Here is a 22,585-nt window from a genome sequence, read left to right as displayed (position 1 = left end):
TCCGGGTCGAAACGAAACATTTTCGTGCGTAGGTTTCCGCGGTGTTGTTCACGATGACTGCTAAATTTCGTGTTCTCCAGCCGCGTCTGTCGTTTATGGTTGACAACAGTTTCGAAAGCTACCCTGCTTTCGTAACAAAACACAAAATATTAACAGAGACAATGGCTATCCAATCAGCAACGTGTGGAAGTGAGTGCTGACCAATCAGCGCACAGGGGGAGATCGGTCAGTGCTCATCGGTAAGACGGCAAAAAATCAAAACTTCTCACCTTCGACCTGAAGACGGAAGCAGGATGGCTTCCGAAACTGTTGTCAACCATAAACGACAGACGCGGCTGGAGAACCCGAAAATTAGCAGTCATCGGAACATTTTCGTTTCTATGCCATCTCCGAAAATGAGCAGTCCACCACGTACAAGAAAGTCATCAGCGGGATGGGACGCCACTGTTAAATTTCAAATGTCAATCGTCTCGATCACCGAATTTGTACCGTTGTCGATTCTTATTGAACATGAAAAATAAAGATACCCTTATTTACAGCATTAAAGACATCAGGAAGAGAACTATGCTAGAAAAAAGGGGTTCATGAACACGAAGGAACTTATGAGAGGAACTTTATGTAAGAGTTAAAAAAAAAGGTAAGTGATGAGTCTGATCTGGAGTGTTGCGCTTTAAGTGGGCAGAAATGTTGACTCTTAAGGAGGACGAAAGAAGACTGGAGGCGTTTGAGGTGTGGCTGCGGAGAAGAAAGTAGAGAGTAAAGTTGACGGAGAGGAGGAGGAGGAACGACGAAGTGCTGGACATGGTGGGTGAGGAGAGAAAGCTTCTCGATGAGATATGTGGGAGACAGGAGATATGGATGGAGGGAGTACTTAGCGGGGAGAGGATGTTGAAGACAGTTTTAGAGGGTAGAATGTTAGGTAAACGAGGGAGAAGAAGGAAGAGGATAGTATTTTCAGTTAGAATGAAAGGGACTAGGCCTAATTGTGAATTAAAGACGGAAGTTCAGGAAGGAAGGGTAGGCTACTAGAATGCTTAAGTACTTCATGGAAATATATCTTAATCGGTAGAATAATTAATTTTATAATAATTATTATTTTCGCCGCGTTTTTCTCGAACTATTTCGACGAATAAAATTCAACGCACTCAACCCTTTCGAAGATGTCACGAACTCATGCCGAACATTTCACCTCTTCTGCATCACTCCTGGGACCTGCGCATTGGTCTCAAGTAATTTGTTGTTTTATTAAATTCTTGAGAGCAATTCCTTCCCGCATTGAGCGGTTCCCTCAATGAACGAGTACAATTAACTGTTTACAATAAACAAATCATATTCATTGCAAAAAAGCCCTGATGAAAGTATAAAAATATACCGAAACGTTGGCCAAGAATTTTTAATTTAATTCCAAAAGACCTGTAATCCAAGACACTAATTAACATTATTCATTACACAATTGATGCTGATAATTACTCACACCATTTTATAAAATAAATGAAGCAAAAATTTTGGCACAAAAGTCGTTAAAGATCTGGGCGATCTCCCTTTTCCGCCAAACCTTACCTGTCAGCAGGAGACAATGAGAGAGACACTGTCTCACTTAACTTCAAGATCACCACTTTGTCTTTTCTCTCGAGTGCCCATCGCACTTCCGTCCGAGTGGTGGACAATGAGTGCTTGCTCGATTCTTGCCTGCCTTCTTTGTCCATACCCCCCTTTTGATCTCGAGTAATTCCGTACATGCGCTGCATGCTAAACTTGACGTCTATTCAATGCCCTGCCGGATGGTAGAAGCTTTCTTTGACTAGAGGTCAAGGTTGACAGAGACCAAAAGAAATCTGTGATAGTCGCCAGCGATAAAAAAAACTAGGAAATACCTGAATATTCTAAACTAGGAATACTCTGAAATTTCTATGAAGAATTTTTCATGAATAATGAAGAATACTCCCAAAAGTGCAGCAAAAATTATCCATCCATCGTAAATATTCCAAGACCACATGTTTAAATTCCAGATTAGAGTAGATAAACAGCGGAAGTGAAGAACTGTTTCCTAATTTCTCGGTAATTATATAAAAAGAATACCTTGAATGCCGTAGACAACATTTAATGACCCTCTCTCTCTCTCTCTCAAGCCCTATGAATTGTTATGATTCAGTTTCAATTGCCATCAAGTATTCGTAATCCAAGCTGAAATTCTTCCAGAGATAACTAAATCATGCATGAATGACGTAAGGGAAGGAGCTATGTCCTACAAATTCGTGTTAATTGCAAAATCAATTTCCTGTACATAATACTACCTAACTTTTCCGACTTGATTTTCTTTGAAAGCTATCAAATTCTCTTTTATTTCTATGATCGCAACATAATACTTGTAATTTGAGCATTAATTTTTCCATCCTGTCCTGTCCCTTCCTGTACTTAATCGTTCCAGACGGAAGAGATTTAGATGTCTCCTAGAGATTTCCACAGTAGCTATTAGGGTTCATCCGCGTTTTTCACATCTTCTACATAAAAGCCTTAAAAATGGCAAATAAATTTCCGTTGTAAACATTTTTTTTATATTGAAGGATCCAAACCTCAAGATTCCATAATTATATAAATTAAAAAGGAGTTGAAAGACGCCAAATTCTCAGAAAAGTCATCGTTTACCGAATGAGAGACGCGTATGTTAAAAGATTGCAAAATATAGGGTAGGTAGGAGGAAAATGAAACGGTATAAAAAGAATGAAACTGGTACGCGGTAAACACAACTTCAAATTTGACCCTGAAATATTTGGAAACGAAATTCGTGAGGATAATGGAGGTGCTTCCTTGATATTTCTTATTTGACTGCAAATTAAGGCGTGAAATGAATGTTTTTGTTCCTTTTGCTTCTCAGGGTCATCAAAGGTAGTCAAGGCCAAAATTTATAACCATAAAAAATGTGATTCACGCTCCATGGTAGGAAGCAGGTACTCAAAATTACCCCGCCTGTAAGCGCAACAGAATACTGAATGCATCTTTGGTAAGCGCCGGGAATTCATAACTCAACATTAAGTCCATCAGTTTCATCCGTGCAGTCAAATTGCTAGTACAACTGGAGCTTCATTATGAGATGCAATGCACAACAGTTGTGTGACTATGGGGGGATAAGGGGATGCATTCCTACCAAAGCCTCTAAGAAATCAAAAAATTATTTTAAAATCTTGTCTGGATTTGATGCATAATAACCGCATCTGTTTAAAGTTAAATTTTAAGTGCCGAAATGATGAAAAATGCATTTTCAGGCATGTTATTTTAGGTAACATTTTTCCTCAACTCCCCGTTTTCTGGGGGGGTGGGGGGGGGTAGCTCCCACTAACCCCATATCCCCCCTTATCCCCCTTGAAAGCCCCCGCAACCCCACCAAAAAATATTCACTTTTCGACACTTTTCGCCTTTCAAATTATACCCCACACGGGAATAGAAATTACTAAAGTCTCTAATAGCAAGGAGCAGGTTTAGGGGGGATAAGAGGAGATATGACCCCCGTCTCCACAAATTATATTTTAAAAATTTCAATTTTTAGTTTGTTATTGTATTCTTGTAAAGGAATAAAGGGAGTGTATTTGAAAATGCAAGGCTACAAGTCCCAAATGCGAGAGAAGTTTATGTTGTGTTTATTGTAGAGCGCAGCCAGGTCCGGATTTACCGTAAGGCAAAATAGGCACGTGCCTAGGGGCGTCGCAGTCCAAGGGCCGCCTTCTGTTACTTCATGCGAGTGGCTATGCCTTATCATAAAAATCGGGGAGAGGGTGGGGCTCTTGCTCAATGGAGAGGTGCCTATAGTGCAACTTTGGGTAAATCCGGCCCTGAGCGCAGCACTCCTTACTGTAAAAATGCCACTCTCTCCCGGAGAGTATTCCATACTCGCAGAACCCAGGTCATCAATCCCCCACCCCCAAATTTGATGCTGAATCCGCTTTTACAAACAGCACGGAATTTTAGAAGTTACTCAACATGCTCACTTTAAGTTATTCTGATTAGCATTATTCAACCTCTAATGTCTATTTCATTGTTATCAAATTAATGACTCGAAAGAGTATAACCGATGTGCAAGTACAAAAACCACATTTCTCGACGCACTGCGATTGCTCGTCAATACAAACCGAAGAGCTGGCTTTCGTGACTGAGTTAAAACTTGGGTCGATCTCAATCTAAAAGAAATTCGCCTCCAGACCACACAACTAAACAATGGAAGGTCACATTTAAAGAGTATGCATTGTTAAAAATATTTCACGCATCGATGAATTCCATCAGATATCATCCGACATTATTGAATGCACTCTCTACATTTCAAATCAAATTAGCGCTAATTATTTCGGCAAAAAATAATTGAATTTTTTGTTTCCTTTTCTCACTCCATTATCTCGAGTAAACATATAGCTAATCATTTATATAATTGAATTTGGATTCAAAAATAATTGATTTTTTTATTCCTCCTCTTAACGCTTATTATCAGATCACCAAATAATCAAGATACGGGAAAAGATACCTTGATCCAACTTAAACCCGCCTTTGATAGATCCTTGAACACTAAACAGAGCTTGGCATGTATGATGACATAATAATATCAATAATGACAAAATACCTTGCGATTGTTTCTCGACAAACCACAGGGTTTATACATATCGTCTAAACCACGATCTTAGAAAAAATAAACTGGTGTGCATGGAATGCTTGCGTTGTATGTAAATAGCATATACATCTAACACTTCCTATGATGGAGTGATAACTTATATGAAAATTACGCTTCTAAAAATGTCTGGCCACTAGACAAGGAATAATAATCAAATCTTCTACTTTGAGAATTCTCCACACTCGAAGCTTGAAAAATAATTACATGGGCAAAATATGTAGTCATCTTTCACCTTCAATACACTTCACCGTACCACTTTTCGACATACTTAATCATAATCAATTATGTTTTATTATAATTTCAAGCATTATAACATCCTACCACAACCGGGATAAATATTGTTTGCACCGTCTAAACTAGTGTGCGTGGAATACTAAAACAAAATTAAGACACTTAAAAAGCAAAGTTAAAATTATTAACTTTAACTTTGCTGTATACCACTATATTTCAAGATATACATTAACCTATCATTGATGACCATTGATGTATGTCGAGGGAAATATTTTTTAAAAATAGTTTCATTCTCAATTACCTTGAATACCTCAATTTGTATGCTCACACTCATACATTTTCTAATAAACATCATAGCCAATGCATCTCATTTTAAAAATTCGACAGTACAAATTCCATCCCCTGCGACTTGAATCTGCATAAATTAGAATACGACTGGTTGTTTAAAACTTCACTTTTTATCATTAGATCTAAACTAATCTGTACGCGAAGTGAACAAGTTTTTGCCGCAAACGACATTCTTCGACAGCATTCTTTTTTCATGTCAAATACACAATGAGCGGTGATTTAAAAACAACTTTCGCCGATGAAAAGACAGCAGGAGCGCGTGAGCGGAGAAATTGTCGACAATAACACCGCTACAAACTTTTTCGAAAGTGACATTAAAGAACATCCTGGACACTTTCCTGCAGTAAGGTCGATTTCATTCCCGTCAACTCAGCAAACGCCGTGTATTTCAGAGCAGTAATGCATGCATCACAATGGAATAGGCATTAATTGAATTGAAATGGACGGATGGATCTAGAGACTAGGAGGTATGTACACTGTACGTGGTGTTTAAGGAGGAATCTGAAATAGTTCAGGAGGTGGTAGGGGAGACGTTTCTAAGCATTTTACTGTCCATGAACACGGGGTCACAACTCCTTACTTACTTATCTATGGCAACGTAAACATTTTTTTGGGTACACTTTGCAGTTACGATAAAAACTGATTTTCTTGAGTATCCAGTCTTTCTGACATTTTATTTAATACTGATTTTTAAGGGCATAAAGTAATTAAGGTTGGACGAAAATGTGCTTTTATATTTGCCTGAAACAATTAACCTCAAAACGGATGAGATTCCGCGATCATATAGTTGACAACCGCTCAAAGCTCTCGTTTCATTAAGCTCAAAGATTTTTCAGACAATAGGGTGGTTTCCTATTATTTTTTTATTGCCTAAATCGAAAGATTATTACTCCTGGAGTACGTATTTCACGCTTTTAGATTTTTCAATGACGATATCCATTTTTCGCGATTAAATGAAAAGTGAAAATTTTCAAGCGCGCGAAACGCGACGGCTAAGTAGGAATGATGGGAAAAAGTCCGTGCGACGCATTTCTGGTTCCCCCTCCTGCCTTGTGAAGTGACCTTGATCGAGGCTCTGAGCTCTGATAGGACGCAGGATGCTAGCGGGTAGCTGAGTACCTTGCTGGCTGGTAGCGCATGGCTTAAAAAAGGTTTATTAATACCTTATCAAACGAAGAAAACTTTCCGACCTTAGCCAGTTTTAATAGGTGATTATTAAGACATGTTTCCCTGAGCTCTGTGCCTCATGCATGCATTGGTAACCTCAGACGATGTATAACTCCTATCTATTCGTATAGAAACTAGGTCCCTGTGAGGTCACGTGGAGTGGAATCGCATGGGCGCCAATCTGGCCTTTTTCAAATGAGGATAAAATTTGACCCTTGCCATTCGTCTAAACCGGTATTTCTAAAACCAAATAATTTTTATATTATGAATATGCTAATGGTGGGTAACGAATCGCAATCAATGCCTTTCGTTTTCTTTGATGAAGGAAACTACCCTATTACAATCGAACATTTTTATTCAATTCTATTTAATATTCCTATCTTTATCTTACCTTATCTTATTCCCTAACCACTGAAAACAGCTCTTTTTGGCCATTTCACATTGGAGTATTCAACAAATTTTAGAATGATATGTATACGAACAACCATGCCCTGCATAGAATAAATCTACCCAGGCGCGATTCGAATCCGCGACCTCTTGTTTGGTAGGCGAGGACTTTACCCCGCCGCTAGCGATGCCGGCAAATGTTCTTAAAATCTTTTCTATATATTCTTAAAAATCAAGAGTATTGAATAAAATACCGAAAAGGCTGGACGCTCAAGAAAAACAGTGTACGTGGTAACTGCAAAGTACACCCAAAAAATGGTTGCGCTGACTTAGCTCAGTAACTAATGAGCTGTGACTCCATGTTTATGATTTAAAAAATGCTTAAAATTATCTCCCTTATCACCTTATTAAGGCCTGGGGAACCGGTACATTAGCACGTACAAGTAAATGTACGTTTGCGTGAATGATTTTGGTGGACCAGAACGGAACATGTACGAATACATGAATAAAATTAGAACAGGTTCGATTTTCTGTGCTTGCATTCGCACAAGTTGGGTAGTTACACGGTGCATTCTGGCGTTCATTCTCGCGTTCATACATTTAGACATTAACATGTAGGAGTTAATGTATCGTGTAACCAGGCCTTAAGGCTAAAATAAACTGGCATAGGATATGATAAAATGGAAGTCTGCAGTATACCAATCTTTGAATTGCAATACAATGAATCAATCAGCATGAATTGATGTAAACTCCATTACCACGCATATGACGTAGATAAAAATACAAATGAGCCTCAGTTCACTGGACTGAACACACCCAAGTACGTACACCCAGTCACATCGTAACTACCTGTATGTAACCGAACGCTTTTCTTGCATACTAAGTCGGAGACCTCGTGGACATGGTAATGCGACCTTATTTCCCTCGATAGCCTTGAAAAGAGCCGATTTAAATACGGTCAATGGTTTCAAGGCTTTCCCGCCTATACGGTAGATGAGAGTTCCGCGGAAGGGATGATGTTACCGTAAACGATGCGATGCTAGCCGAAGAGAAACGAGGGAGAGTCTGTAAGAGTAATGGACGACGACGTTCAATCGAGTAGTATGGGTCAATGTCACTGGGTGGTGTACGCGAAAAGAACAACTTACCAGGACCGGAAGTTCCACTGCAGACCGTAGGACGGGTGGAGAGAAACCCGGCGTCAGCACCAGCTTGATCTTTGGAGAACATGATAAAATATGTATACAGAAATAGTAATTGCAACACTTATATGCATAATTCCACTACCAATCATGGTTTCCGCACTCTGTCATTTTCAAGGTAACTTGAATTTTTTGAAGAAACGAAGCACATATTTTTTCATGAAATTTCAAAATATTCTCCTAATACTACCCCATCAATTAGGATCCACAAAAATAGGTTGAGGTTTTCTGGAAATTGGTACAAGATTTTTAGGAAATCACTTTTAATAATCCGAGATTTTTATAAAGGATCTTATGACGAACTAGTCTGGCTATACAGACCAATAATAATGATGATCGAGACTAGAATATGAATACCCTTTAGACGAAACCTTATGGGTATAATGTTCGATATATCTTAAGAAGCATGAAAAATTCAAGATACCTCGAAAATGAGATTAAGTGTCGAAACCATGGTCGGTTGTGGAGTTATGCATTAAAGTGAGGAAATCACCATCTATTGTTTATATTTTATCATGGATATATCGTATTTACACCACCTCAAGCCTGAAAAGATTCCATACCTTTGAAGGACACCTAAGTTCCTCTACCGGTAGCATTCTGTCTTTTTTCGACACAAACTACTATATAACACATGCTATAAAATGAAATTTTCACGGTAGGTAGGAATGTAGGAAATACCGAAAAGATTCCAAGTTAATCTGTAATAAAAATTGAAGAGCCCGAAAAATGGCAAGGCATGGCATGAGATGCAAAAGCCTAGGCCGAAACTTGATAACAGATTTTTTACGCACATTTCTCATCAAAATTTCAAAATAATTTGGCGTGGAAGTTCAAATTAACGCATTGCTAATGTGCAGATGTTATTATTACTTGCATGAACGAGAGAAATACCGAAAAATTGATTTCAAAAATGGGAAAATTCAAAATTTCAAACATATGGCTAATGGTCATACCATTATCCCCTGAACCGCACCCATTGATAACGAGAGATGGTTTTTAGGTCCTTGGAAAGTAAAGTTGGGTGGGTCATTTTGAATGTGACTATTTCCTGGAGAGAGCTTAGGTCCAATTGCGAGTCCATTAAGCGAAATAGCGCAATTTAAAATGGGAATAAAAACATATGAAGGTGAAAAAGACATATTACCGACCCTTTTACCTTTCAAGTCGAATTTTGACATTCAACAGTCGTCATAAGTATGATTATAAGAGCGAAAGGAATTTATTTCCTGTTACTTGGGCTGCATGACTCATATGGAATATATTTCACGGTATTTAAAGAAACCGATAATTTGAGGAACTAAAACTCTAAACTGCTTACTACAACTTATAACTTCTAAGCGGACTAGGAATTTTATTAAGATTAAAATTAGATACAAATATAAATTGAAATTGAGGTAGTTACTCCGCAGCCAGAGGCAGTAATATAACTACCATTTTTAAGCTATTCAATGGACTTTAGTTGAGCAATGCTTTACAATTGAAAGGCGAAAGACTTTTGCTGCTGGTAAAGCTACTAGCTCGTTTAAAACCTTAAGTTTTTTAAATGGATGAAATTTTGTGCGAACAGTGCACTGGATTTTTCACATTCAATACCTCATTGGATATAAAACTGTAAAATTAGAGGGTAGGTTTGTCGACGATCGATCAGCTTTTCAGAGCCAGCGACTCTATCCCATATATTTTCGCGCAACAAGAACTAGGATGTAAGCAGTGCAACTGATAACCGTCAACATTGTTAGCGCCCATGACATAATTTTCTTGAGGGATTAAATAACTCCAAGGAATTCTTTTGGAGAATAAAATGGTGTCAGAATAATTTCGATTGAAGGAATACAAGTTTGAACCAAGGATATTAAAGTAGAATTAGTACGACCAGATTAAAAATAGATTAGTTTTAAAAGGACATAAAAGAGGCTGACCTAGGAAACTACTAGCTTGGCCTTTATTTCGAGAGTTTTCCAAGTAGATATTATGATTACCTCCAACTGAATTAAGTAAAAAGGTCATAATCGGAAGAATAATTTAACAGGGTGAAAGGCTGATTTCAAGAAAACTTGGCTACCTACCCATTCACTATGTATTCTTCCTCCTCTATTCTTGTCCCTTCCAATTTCACGTAGCAACTTCGCCTCTTGCACCACAATGTTGAGCTCTTCACCGCTTATGTTCCTATCCGTTTATATCACTTTTTCGAGCCCACTGCTCAGCTAAATCTTGAACTATTCGATCGAATTCCAATCATTCTAACTCAAAATACATGTGTCAGAACCGAAAACCGAAAACATTCAACATAAAATTAAGAAAGGCACTTTCCCAGTAGTTTCCAAAATGTAAAGAGGATATATAAGGAAGAGTAGAAGAGAAAGTAAGCCTCCTTCCTTGGTCCATACATTGAGGCATGATAACCTGAGGAAGACAATCGTCGAGGGAAAATTAGATGGTAAGAACGGGAAAGGGACACCTCGAACAAAATAAATGGAACAGGGATTCCGACTTACAAAAAATATCTTGCCCCGGGAAATTTTATAAGTAATGAGTACCCTGTTATTTTTTATTTTCCCCCCTTATTTTGGACCCTTCCCCTCGAAAAAAATTCCCGGCTACCCCACTACTCTATATGTATTGATTTTCAGTTGAAAATCTCAAAGAACAATCTCAAATCTCAAAGATGGAACATGTAGTTTCATTTTAAAGCAATGTAGGAACATTCAGAACATAATTTCCACTAGTAGATAGCTACTGCTTCGGGTATTGTGATAGGAATCATTGGCTTCATCACACATTCATACTGATTTTGATGCAAAAATATGGTGCATTATAGGTTCAAATAGGTGACAAACACAATATGCCTCGAAGGCCGGGGATAATTCAAGGTATAGATGGCTGAGATCAATGTCAACTCTAGAAGGTCAAGCCAACGATACAGGGCTTCATTTAATTTCGAATCCACCCATCGGGTGTCCAGGCCACGATTGGAAAGCAGGTGACGGCCACAGCCGCTTGTCTGCATGGATATAATTAACTCTTAATAAATAAAACACTATTTAGGCCATGGTTAATAATATATGCACCTACTTCAGAAATTGTTCCTTGGAAGATGAAGAGTGCAAATCGCTATCGATGGACATTTTCATACTAGGACCTGATACTTTCAGTAAATTTCTAGGCGAAATATTACCTCACTAGGTGATAACATTACCTGGTGAGTCGAATTTTTGCGTTAGATTGGGCTAAAAACATAAAATAATAGAAATTAGATCAAGGGGAATTTCAAAATTATTTTTCCCTCTTAACAATGAGACACACCGTAGTCGATACACGAGAAAAACTCGAATAATGAGAAAAAATACGTCTTCGTGTCGTTAAAATTAAATTTCACTGGGACATAACATCCAGACCGGGTAATTAACCACAGTCTCATGACTTGGAAACATTAAGTAAATTATTTTGCTCGCTAGTATTATTTCATCGTAGTTCTCCGCGTGTGTGCTCTTTCTCAGGATAAACGATCTAAATGTCATCGCTGTTCACGAAGAAGAAATAAGTCACATTGAATTGACATTGGGTTTCAACGATGAGGTATAGTTGGTATGGAAAAATCAACAGACTTATTAAAAACCGAGATATTTCACAGCACAGTCTCGCAGATTCAAGACACTAGCAAATAAATGCTGACTGAATGCTTTGCACTGCCATAAGGTATGTTATCTGTAGAAATCCTTTGCATATAAGTTGACTTTACACGGATGTTTTTAACTTTTTAATAGCAACTTTATTTTTACTCGGAAGTCAAAATGGCTGAATGAAAGCAAAAATTCAGTAAGATAAACATGTAACTGGTAATTAGCGGTATTGAACAGTAATCATAGGTAATGAAGACACTGAACGCTGATTTTGGGGATTACTATGAGGGCAAAATCTGGAAAAATCCCTAATTTACGATTATGCTAAACTATACACGTACATACGAAATCGCTGTCATGGAGACACCGAATATACTCGCTAAGAACTCATTATATCACCATTTTTTACCGACTTCATGCGGATAGATTTAAATTTTACTCACTCGTCAGCACAGTATATCAATGCCTTCAGCACAGTTGAGAAGTATTTTCCTGCCTTTAAATTTGGAACTTTCGTACTAGTTGAAGGGTCCCACAATAACTGAGAAGGAAAAAATGCAAGCTGATATTATCGATTATCTATGATTATTGAATAATAAATAACGACTAACATGGAAAAATGAAATGATATAACCGTCAACAGAATAATTATCACCGTCAGAACATTAATAACTTAACTAAAACCACTAAATTATAATTAAACCATCATAAAATGTAGAAACTAATATTTTATGAAATATTATTTGCAAGAAGAGGATTAAAAATGCATATAAGCTTACATTACTTAATATTGAAGTGGATTTATCCTAATTTAACCCCTTGTTGACCTTGTAAGCGGATTTCGACGGCAAGATATATCTACTAAGGCAGTGGCGTAACTAGGAATATGCTTTGAGGGGAGAGAATGGGATGGCCTAGAGTGGCTACCCTCCCCGGGAAACAGCAAACTTTTTGAAATATGACATGCCTGGAAAAACATTTTACACCATTTTGGCACTTAAAATTTAACTTTAAGCAGATGCTGTTCAAAATTAGATAGTGGTTTTAAATGTTTATATTTCTCTTGAGGCTTTGGGAGGGATCTATCCTATCACCTCCCCCACAGTTACGCCACTGTACTAAGGGAAAGTATTATACATGAGGAGTTAGCGTTTTAAAAAACTATAGTGATGTGCGTAAACACCAAATATACGGAGTTATTCTATCATTCTATTCTCTCTCTGCATTTTTGTAAATGCATTCTGCAAAAAATAAGGACATACACTGAGATTCGACTACAAAATAGGAGAAGAAATAAACCAATGAAAAGGATGTGAGGAATCCGATATTTTAGTACTCCATTTCTGTATTTTAAAAATCAATATTCACGATATATACACCTATAATAATTAAATTAAAATTTAAAAACCTTGAGATTCATACCTCACCTATTTTCGTGGTATCACGCTCCGAATTGTATCAAGAGTCTGATCGTTGATCGGAAACTGCTTATATTTTTTAAGGCAGTCAATGAAGACCGAACAGCTTATTAATAGTCATTCAAGGCTGAATGGATGACGACAGATACAAGACGAGAAGGTCAAATATTACGTCTAACAGGTTAGCGTCAACGACATTGTTAAAAGTATTATCGCGCGTTATCACATACGTGCACGACAACCTTGGGATGAATCTCACGACTTATGATTTCTAATCTCTTTCAGCCTATTTTTAATATCCTTCACTGATGGGACCGAGATACGTTTAGACAAATGAGAACCCATAAGCCCAATCAGGAAGTAGGATGAGATATCCTCAGGCTCACGAAGGAGAGAGAGGATACATTATTACATTCGCCGAAATAGTTGGTACTGACATCTAGGGAGTTTATTCTTCACTTCTTATGAATTATTTTAGAAAATTCATTAAACCCTTTTGGTGCGCATTCATAAAAAAATCGCCATCAATAGCCATTCAAGCGCGAAGCTTTCGCTGAAGAATAATTATCCATTTTGTTACCATGCCGCAAACTATTCTCCCTCGATTTCTCAATGAGTTAATCCATTATAACCCAATGTTGCTTGTAATTATCACCAAAAATACAGTAGATTCCGTTTGATGGGTCCACCGGTTACTTGGGGCAGCCGCTTAATTGGAGCAGATCTTGAAGAACAGAACCCAATAGATCTCCGCTTAATTGGGACAGCATGCCGCTTTATTGGGCCATTAGTCGGCGACATAGACTCTATACTCGCGACGAAATTAAAATTTTTGTTTTCAGAATACTATTTTTTATATTTTCCTCCTTTGATTTACTCTTATTTTTCACAAATGTTCCTATTCTTGCCCTATTTTGAAAGCTCTTTTTGTTTTACTGTCCGCAAGAGGATAGGACTTTTCTTTAATAGGGCTTAGTAAAAGATATTCATTCAGCTTCGCCCGAAGCTGTGAAAAATATTTTTAACTAAATTGTTATAATTCTTAAAAATCATAATAAATTAACTAAAATCGCTGATGTATTAATCAAATTGATAGTTTAATAAACTTATGTTGCGTTAGTCTTCTTCCTAACATTTCAACGTTTGTTTATGCCCATATACAGTTTAGTTCGCCTAGTTGGGGCAGCCGCTTAATTGGGACAAAGTGCACTAGTCCCGATATGTCCCAATTGACCCTGGAACCGTACACCGGGGCACTCAGTGCCCCTGGGAATTTTAACTTTGCCGTAAATTTTATTTGGCAACACTGGCTGCAGCCGGCTCCCGTGACTTTTACTTGACCCTTACGACCTTTCAGTTACTTTGTTTTCTGTGACCGTGGCACATCGCATTTCTTTTCTGGAACGTTTTTGGGGCACTGAGTACCCCAGTGTACGGTTAGTGTGAGTTTTTATTCAAGTGTGTATATTTCGTTTTCGTAGATTTTTTGGGATTTTACCAAAGTATTTTTACACTGTATTAGTCATGGATAGGCTACGAACTGAGGAGGACATTTTAAGTGAGTTAGCTCGTTCCTCTGAGCCTGAGAATTTTGATGATAAGTCAGAAAGTGAAAATGAATACGACATTTTGGAAGATGATGTTATGTCAGACTTTTATTCACCCGACGCATCTGAAGATGAGTTTGTTCTTGGTGAAAGTGATTTTGAAGGGGAGGAAGGACAAACAACACATGCAAGAAAACGACCTAGATGAAATGAAGACGCACAAGACTTGCAAATTGAACCAAAACACCTGGAAGATGAATATGAAGAATCAGAAACAAAATGCAGTTGAAAAAACGGTCCCCAAAAATGTTATTCAGTTCAAAAAAAGTGCCCTCAGAGGTAAAAATAAGTACCGTTGGGCTACAAATCCTGCTGAAAGAGTTGAAAGAACTAAAAAACTGCACCTTTAAAAGACTTGTACAGAAAATGTAAGGTTTCTTAATTCTCTTATTATATTTATTAAAATATTAAAACAAGTAATTAAATATATGTTTTTTGCTATAATTTGAGGCCCAAATACCGCGTTTTCAATGTTTTTTAGAATAAAAATAAGTTTTTGCATTTTATATGTTTTTTAACTCTTAGGGGCACTCAGTACCCCAATGTACGGTTGGTGTAACAGAAATGGAGGTGTACGGTTGCAGGGTTAACCGGAATCTACTGTATATACATTTTCAGTTCTATTCAGGAAAGGGTAAACTACGTATCATTTTGTGCTGTGAAGTTTAATGGCGAAATATGTAGCTGCCACAATTATCATGATAGAGCAGAAAATTTTCACATTTTTTTAATGGGAAGCCTTGAAGTTAAACTCATCCCAAAAGCAGCTCTGGTTTGGAAAGGATTGACTATGCTACCACAGTATACTTCTCTCGACCAGCCATTCTGTATTCGCAATTTTTGACATAATGTAACCCGACGCTTTCGCTTACATTTTATTGATCGACGTAAGCATTATAAGATTTCTTGGAAAATTCATTTTTACTTATACTCTTACTTCTTTATGTAACGCAACCCGGGTTTCAATGAGAAGAATTGTGAAAAAGTGAATTGTCCAAAAAATCTTATAATGGAATACCACAAGGTTAAGAAAGAGTTAGTGACTTTTATCAGCATGATACTATACGAGACACCTCTACGGCGCTTTACTAGGGGTGAGTATTCATACCCCACATGCAATATGCTTAATTTAGGAGCTACTGCACATGCGCATGTATGGCTGAGGTTCCAAATGCCACACATGTGAATATTTCACTCTGGCAGTATTAAAGCCCACATCCACATGCATCGAAAACTATGGGCTTGCCCGAAAGCCAACGCACATAATCGACCTGCCAGGAGTAATGGGCATATCATTTGGTAATTTGAGTAAAAAATCGCCTATTTTTTTCTAAAATCTCGAACGGAAGACCAGCTTTAAAATCCAAGTGGGTGGTTACGTTCGCTAAAGGCCCGAAATCGAAATTCAATTTCACGTATTCAGTATATTGAAGGAAAAGATAGGTTACGAAGAAAATAAAATCTTCCTCCTTACATACTCTCCTTATTTTAAAATGAGAGAAAACAAAAGTTTCAGCCCCCTTTTCATGAGTTGGTGACGTCATTGAGAGTTTCTACTTATGGAGTGAGAATCGCTGTGGAGAGGGCATACGCATGAAAGTCCTCGGTTCGAATCAGGTCGTTTACACGCCAGTCCGGACAACTTCAATTTCACGGAAATTTCTGACCACGAGTCCTAGTTCTTATATACTTACGGTCAAAAGATTCGAAACCGACATGGCATAGTGGAAAACATTGAACTTGAAAACGATAGCATAGGTGCTCAGAGAAGCGATGCAATTAAGTCCAACAAGCTTACAATCAACAGTTTTTTACTAAAATAATTTTCCACCTTGTACTTGACCTTTTAATGACGAAGCACTTCAATTTCAGCCTCTATCTGTCGGAAAAAATTATTCACTATTTGATACTGAAAACTGACCTGAAGTTACTAACCGAATACCATTAATATCCATTTCCCATTGTGAAATATTAATATAGGCTCAGTAATCAAAATATTGCCTTAACTATCAATCGAATACGGTGATTCGTCGAAACGTTAGCAAATATCATACCCAAGGATAAGCCATAGCAGTTTCAATTACATTAAGTTCTTTGAAATATTGCTTTCCCAAAGTTTTCAATGTCCCCATCACTTGCTTGGTTTCAGGTTCCTCCACCAATTTAGCCACTATTGAACTATCGTCCAGCAACCGTGACTAATATTATTTTGTCAATCATTTATTTTTTCTCTGACCTTATATTGCCAATTAAATTGAGTGACATTATACATTCCCTTTCGTAGTTACAATGGCCCCATCATTAGCCCTGGCGTCAAACAGAGGAATTTCACCTCATGGAACAGGTTTTTCGATACGAGGTATTTCCCATCGCCGGTTACGTAACAGTCGACTCAACAGGCCGCGCACCATTGCCGACTGGAGTCTCCTACTTCAGCACGACCTCAAACGCTCTTGCGTCCACAGAGTCTCGGAGACCGTAGGTCATGCTCCAATGTCAAGAGAATGAATGATAGCACGGTCGTCCACGCCTTGCGTGGGATTCACGAAAAAGGAGACCAAAAGTAATATTTTAGTGAAATAGCAAGCAATTGTCTCCATAGACATTTTCTCAACATCAATTGTTTCACTACAGCAATGTACTTAGATATCTCTGAAATCGAGAAGCTTATGCGACGGGACTGCATAGATGAGGCCCAATTCCATTACATAGAAGGCTGATTTCTGCCGCCATTTCGGTCCCATTTTAATCGGTTTTCAAAAACGTCCGCGGCGCGGTGATGGGAGCAATGCGATCCACTTTTTTCCAATATTTTGCAGTAGAGTGATTTTAATTGCGAGGAGTAGCGTTGAAAAGTAATGAATTTGATAGATCACGTCAAAATGTGTATAAATATCGATTGATAGCCCTAATTATACCTTATTTCCCCGTGAAAGTCGGATCATTTTGTTCGCCAGCGACACGAGTGGCGACTTTTGTAAAGCCATTTATATGCGCGGTGGGTGACAACAATTTAAGAGGCTTACTTGAGGATCCTTTTTTTTGTATTATTCGAGAGGTTATCTATCGATGTTTTGTATCACCTTAAACCAGTCTCTAGAGCGGAAAACTTACTAGAATTGAAAAACGGTGGTATCTCAAAAAAATAATGATTGGCAACTTTGACCGTACAAATGTGCGCCGCCTAACCGCTGACATCGACGGCTGGTGTACGTTGAGTATGGTCCAAATAATATTGGTAGAGTTACAAATTGTGCTCAATTCAGGATGTATACTCATCATTAAATCCTTCTCAATTATCTAATCAATCTTACAGGGAATAGAACTCAATTTATGGTCGTTATCAAATAATTCACGGCTTAAAGACCATCAGCGTGGTAGCCGGCGCGCCACCGCATGTCGAATATTTTACCATCAGATGCCGCGTCGTCATCGAACTCTGTAGTCGTAGCACAGCACAGTCATGCACTACGACAAACAAATAGTTCCCCAAAAAATGGAGCACTGTTGCTCCTGGACGAAATTTGATTTTTCTTATTGAAGCACGTTATTCTAAGGTCACGAAAATGAAGCAAGGTGAAATTTGTTTGCTTACCAATAAGAGAACCAAATTAAATATTTTATTTTAATATTTTCATTGATCGTGATTTATTTCCCCATAGAACATAATTACACCCATGAAAACACCATAATTTCCTGTTTGCTCCACAATTCCAGAGAAAGCTAAGTCAATAAGGTTAAAAAAAACTAAATGATATGCATTGTAAATTACTTTTATCCTCAATTGCATGGCTATGAATAACATACAACCATGGAGAAAATCAAATGTCATGCAAGAGAAAAATTGGCGCCTCTAAAATTTTTGGGAAACGTTTTTCAGCTAAACTTCATCTATTCGCGCTCACACAGAAAAATACACTGATATTGATAGAACTCATCCACTTTCTCCATATTCATTGACATCACCATTTCTACTTCGTTGACGCCCAAACCATTTGATAAAAGACCGCTTTGGAATGTAGTGATATTTAAAGCCTGGTCTACAACAAGCAGTGTAGCTACTTACTTAATTTCATATTCTTATTTCCGAAATTCTTTGCCCAATATTACCAGCAGGTCGACAGTTCATTTGTATACCATAAGTTCTGGGTGGATGTATCTCAGAGTCTAACTGCTATGGTAGCAGAATAAATATTGCGTGGTTGCTAAGAGCTAACCCCTGCCACATCTGTGCACGTATCGCTCTAGGCCCAACTTTAAACTATACAACATGTAGACGAATTTAAGTAGGTTAAAAATACTCAGCCCCTGCCAAACACCCGTTAGGTGGCTAGCAGTACATCATGTAGGCCTAGAAACGCCAATTAGTGGGCTATCAAGGTGGTACGTAGATGCCTTACGGTACCACGTCCGACGACGTAACTCCTGTTTGATCCGGCTCACATCCGATGGCGATCAAGTCCTTCGGTTTCACGAACAGGAATTAAAAAAATGGAAATTCAAGGTCTTCACGCTCTCCTCCGCGGTGGATGGCATAACGCTCTCCGACTCTAAACTATTGGCCACGATTACGAAGAACGAATTTTCATGGGCGATTTTCAATTATCACATGAAAAAGGCTCAAAATGGGTTACTTCAGATCTTACTTTTCTTCGCAATGACATGCGCCGCTAGGGTGTATCGACGCCACATTTATTTATATTTATTTTTTTTAAGTAGTTGGTCACATACAGCATTTATGCCAATTTATAGTGACGCAGTAACAAATATGAAATTTAACATGAAAAATCTGATCAAAGAGCACAGGCATAAGATAGTAAAGAGCAAAATAGAATACACGAGGAAAGGGAAGTAAGAGAGGGAGGTTTGTTTATTAGCCGAGGAATGGAACATGGCGAGATTGACATATGAGTTTCAGGGCAGAAAAAACGGATCAATATTGTCTGGTAATGAATTGAGCAGGGAGCAAAGGCGGTGTTGGAGTGAGCACTTAACGAGGGATAGTCTAGGGATATGCTTATGGAGTAAGGAATGTGTACGAGTGGATCGGCAAGGCACTCTGTAATCAATGGAAGAAAGCAAATCAGGGGAATAAATGTGCGAATTTAGAATATTGTAAATAAGTTTTAAATCTGTTTTAAATCTTTGTTGGGACAAATCAGTGATTTATAGAGAAGATAGGAGTGAGCTGGTGGACATGTCACGTAAGTGGGGAGCTCTGTGTCTTACGATAAATGTTTTGGAAATGCAAATTGATGGTGGTAAAATCTGCCATCATCACATGGAAATAAAGCATGTAGCAAAAAGCATTTAAAAAAAGCAAAGCGCGCCATTATTTCCTCCACCCTATGAACGCTGAGAGAAAATCGCTCTACCTGAGTTGAGAGGGAAATACCAAATAAATACTTCATATACCTACTACGTTCAGAATTGTAAGCAGATACCTGAGCATACGAAGCTACAATTCCATTACGTGTGAATGGTTTCCATAAGAAAATGATTATCAGCTGAAATTTGGTTACTCCAACAACAAATAGTTCATAAAAGATAAAAAAGCGAAAACATTTTCCATGGTTTATTAATTACTCCAACAACAGAGATTCGACCGATGCCCTCACTTTTTCCGCCAACCACAAAGTCGGGAAGGCTCAGGAAGAAAAATATATTTTCATAAATAATCCTTTACCCACGACCCATTATCAAGGTTTTAGATGAAAATTCTGAAGTTTTAAGCACTAAAACCCAGGAGGTTTAGAGCCAATTGTGCAATATTTACCTTTTCTTTCCTCTAGAATTAAAAAGAAAATACGCATGTTGTGGAAGTGAATATAGTCATGTTTCAAAGATAAAGAGTCTTGATTTTTTTTTGTAATTTGGTGTAAAGAAGCAATAAAACTTGAAAATAATGAAGAATGATGGCCAACTTCTTGACGCTTATAAAAATAGTCCGCGGAACCAACATAGTTTTATCACAAAGACACGTTTATAATTAGGTTGGAACAATAAATTGGTATTTTTAAATATTGGGATCGGATATTCCTATTTATTCATACCTTAGTAATATAGTTGTAACTTGTCATTAATTAAGTTCCGTCTAAATGTTATCAATGGAAGGTTATGGCATTGGCCCCGTTGCAGACGAAAATCACATACCATGGAATATGGACGTAGGATTCAAAACCAAATTTAAATGTTGTATTAGAGGAGCAAGTAAGGAATTTTTTATAAAATATCTACCTACCCTAAAAACTACCTTAAAAATAGGAGAGGCAAGAAAAATCTGTAGCTCTGGACAAATATTTATCAAATAAAATCGCAAGTTTTCATGCCGCAAATGCTTCGAGTGTTGAAAAGTCAAATCTTAATGAGCTGTTTCAAAACCAAGAAAAGGCTTTCTCCATGGAGCTCCGTTCATTTGAATTAATTGCCTACCTAGCTTAAAGGACTTAATGGCCCATTTTATGCTTAATGCCAAAATATTATAAATATCAGGAAATTAATGCTTAAAAGCGTTTTAAACATTCACTTGCATCTGTAGCATTAGTATCATCGGCAACGGTTTCTCATGGTACCATGCACTCAGAAAATCTTACCACCTGCTTCTTTTCACCTTTGAGAAATGTGCACTATAGCCAAAAAAATTTGACAGTCCATTTCGTTTGTAAAATTAGCATATACATTTTTTTTAATGGCGACTTTGTATTAATTCAAAATGTCGTATTGAACAGTATTGCTGTAGTCATTTCGTGTTAGTCACATAAGAATGGCATCACAGTCGGCGGAGACAAGTATTAATTCATAAATATTAGGATTGAATTGTCCAATTTGCTTTTTAATCTCAATAGGTGTCATCCATCATGGCAAACCTTTCCGAAGAACATAATAGAAAAAAATATGTCACTGAATAGCGACCATATCGTCTTAAGTCTCACATGGCTTGCTTCTTTATCAATGGACTAGATAATATCTTCATACACGGTGTGCAACAAAAGATGTGAACAAAAGGCCTTCGCATGCAGAAGAAGCAACGTTACTACCTCATCCCATTGAAGAAGACTGAGCGCAGTTATTACATAATGGTAGCTGTGTCTTGTTCCCCTTTGTCATTACAGTCAAGCTCCCCCAGGCTCTTCCTCTCCAAGTCTCAGCAATCGATTCTCTCCTTTTGACGGGACTCGATTCACCACTACAGACACTTTCCCATGTGATCCTCCAATCAGTTCCTCCCGAGTGCGAACGCTACAATAGATGAACTCAATGCCTCCTATGTGATTGAGAAGTTGACTGACTACCAGTTCAACATAGGCTAAGTTAGGCTTCTTATAATTTCAGTAAGAACGCTACATTCTACCTCATAATTAGCTCTTAAAAACCTATCCTCCGTCTGAGACTTCAATGGGATGAAAGTTAAAGATATTGTAGCATAACTCCAAAAATTCTGTTCATTAAAATAGGATTAAAACATGAGTAAAATAACTTTGAGCCTCGAAGGAAACATAAAGACAGTGTAGGGTAAAGACGTCTTCAGTAGACGATCGAGCTAACGTAAACGGGTCAAAAATAAAAAATACAAACCAACCAACCGTCGACTACAGATAATCAGATAGAATAAAAACAAAAGCTTATTGATGCAATTTTGAGAACAAATAAATTCGAAGACATAAGTTGTATCGTGCGATTAGCCGTAAATGAAATATTTTAAGATTGTGGTCACTACTTCCAGATTCAAAATGGAAAATTAGCTCTTAAAAAAATTTCCATTTCTCTGAGAATGTTTGAGAGAACCCTGTTTCTGTGAGTAAGATACCAATCGATAGCTTATATGTTTATTTTTAAAAGTTTATTTGAATAATTGGCTTATAATGGTCCTAAAAGTCAGAACTTATGAATCTCTTATCTCCACGAGCTATGGAAAAATGCTACAAATCAGCTCCGGGTGAATTCC

The 22,585-nt window shown here is 37.7% G+C and overlaps 1 protein-coding gene across 1 annotated transcript in view; it reads left to right on the top strand.

The window, feature by feature from the left end:
• Nucleotides 1-22,585, top strand: part of LOC124153999 — a 101,084-nt gene that overhangs the window by 44,394 nt on the left and 34,105 nt on the right. The gene's annotated exons all lie outside the window — the stretch shown is intronic.

Source organism: Ischnura elegans, chromosome 2, assembly GCF_921293095.1.
Source record: "Ischnura elegans chromosome 2, ioIscEleg1.1, whole genome shotgun sequence".
Classification (NCBI taxonomy): Eukaryota; Metazoa; Arthropoda; class Insecta; order Odonata; family Coenagrionidae; genus Ischnura; species Ischnura elegans.
This window is presented reverse-complemented; position numbering and strand designations above follow the sequence as displayed.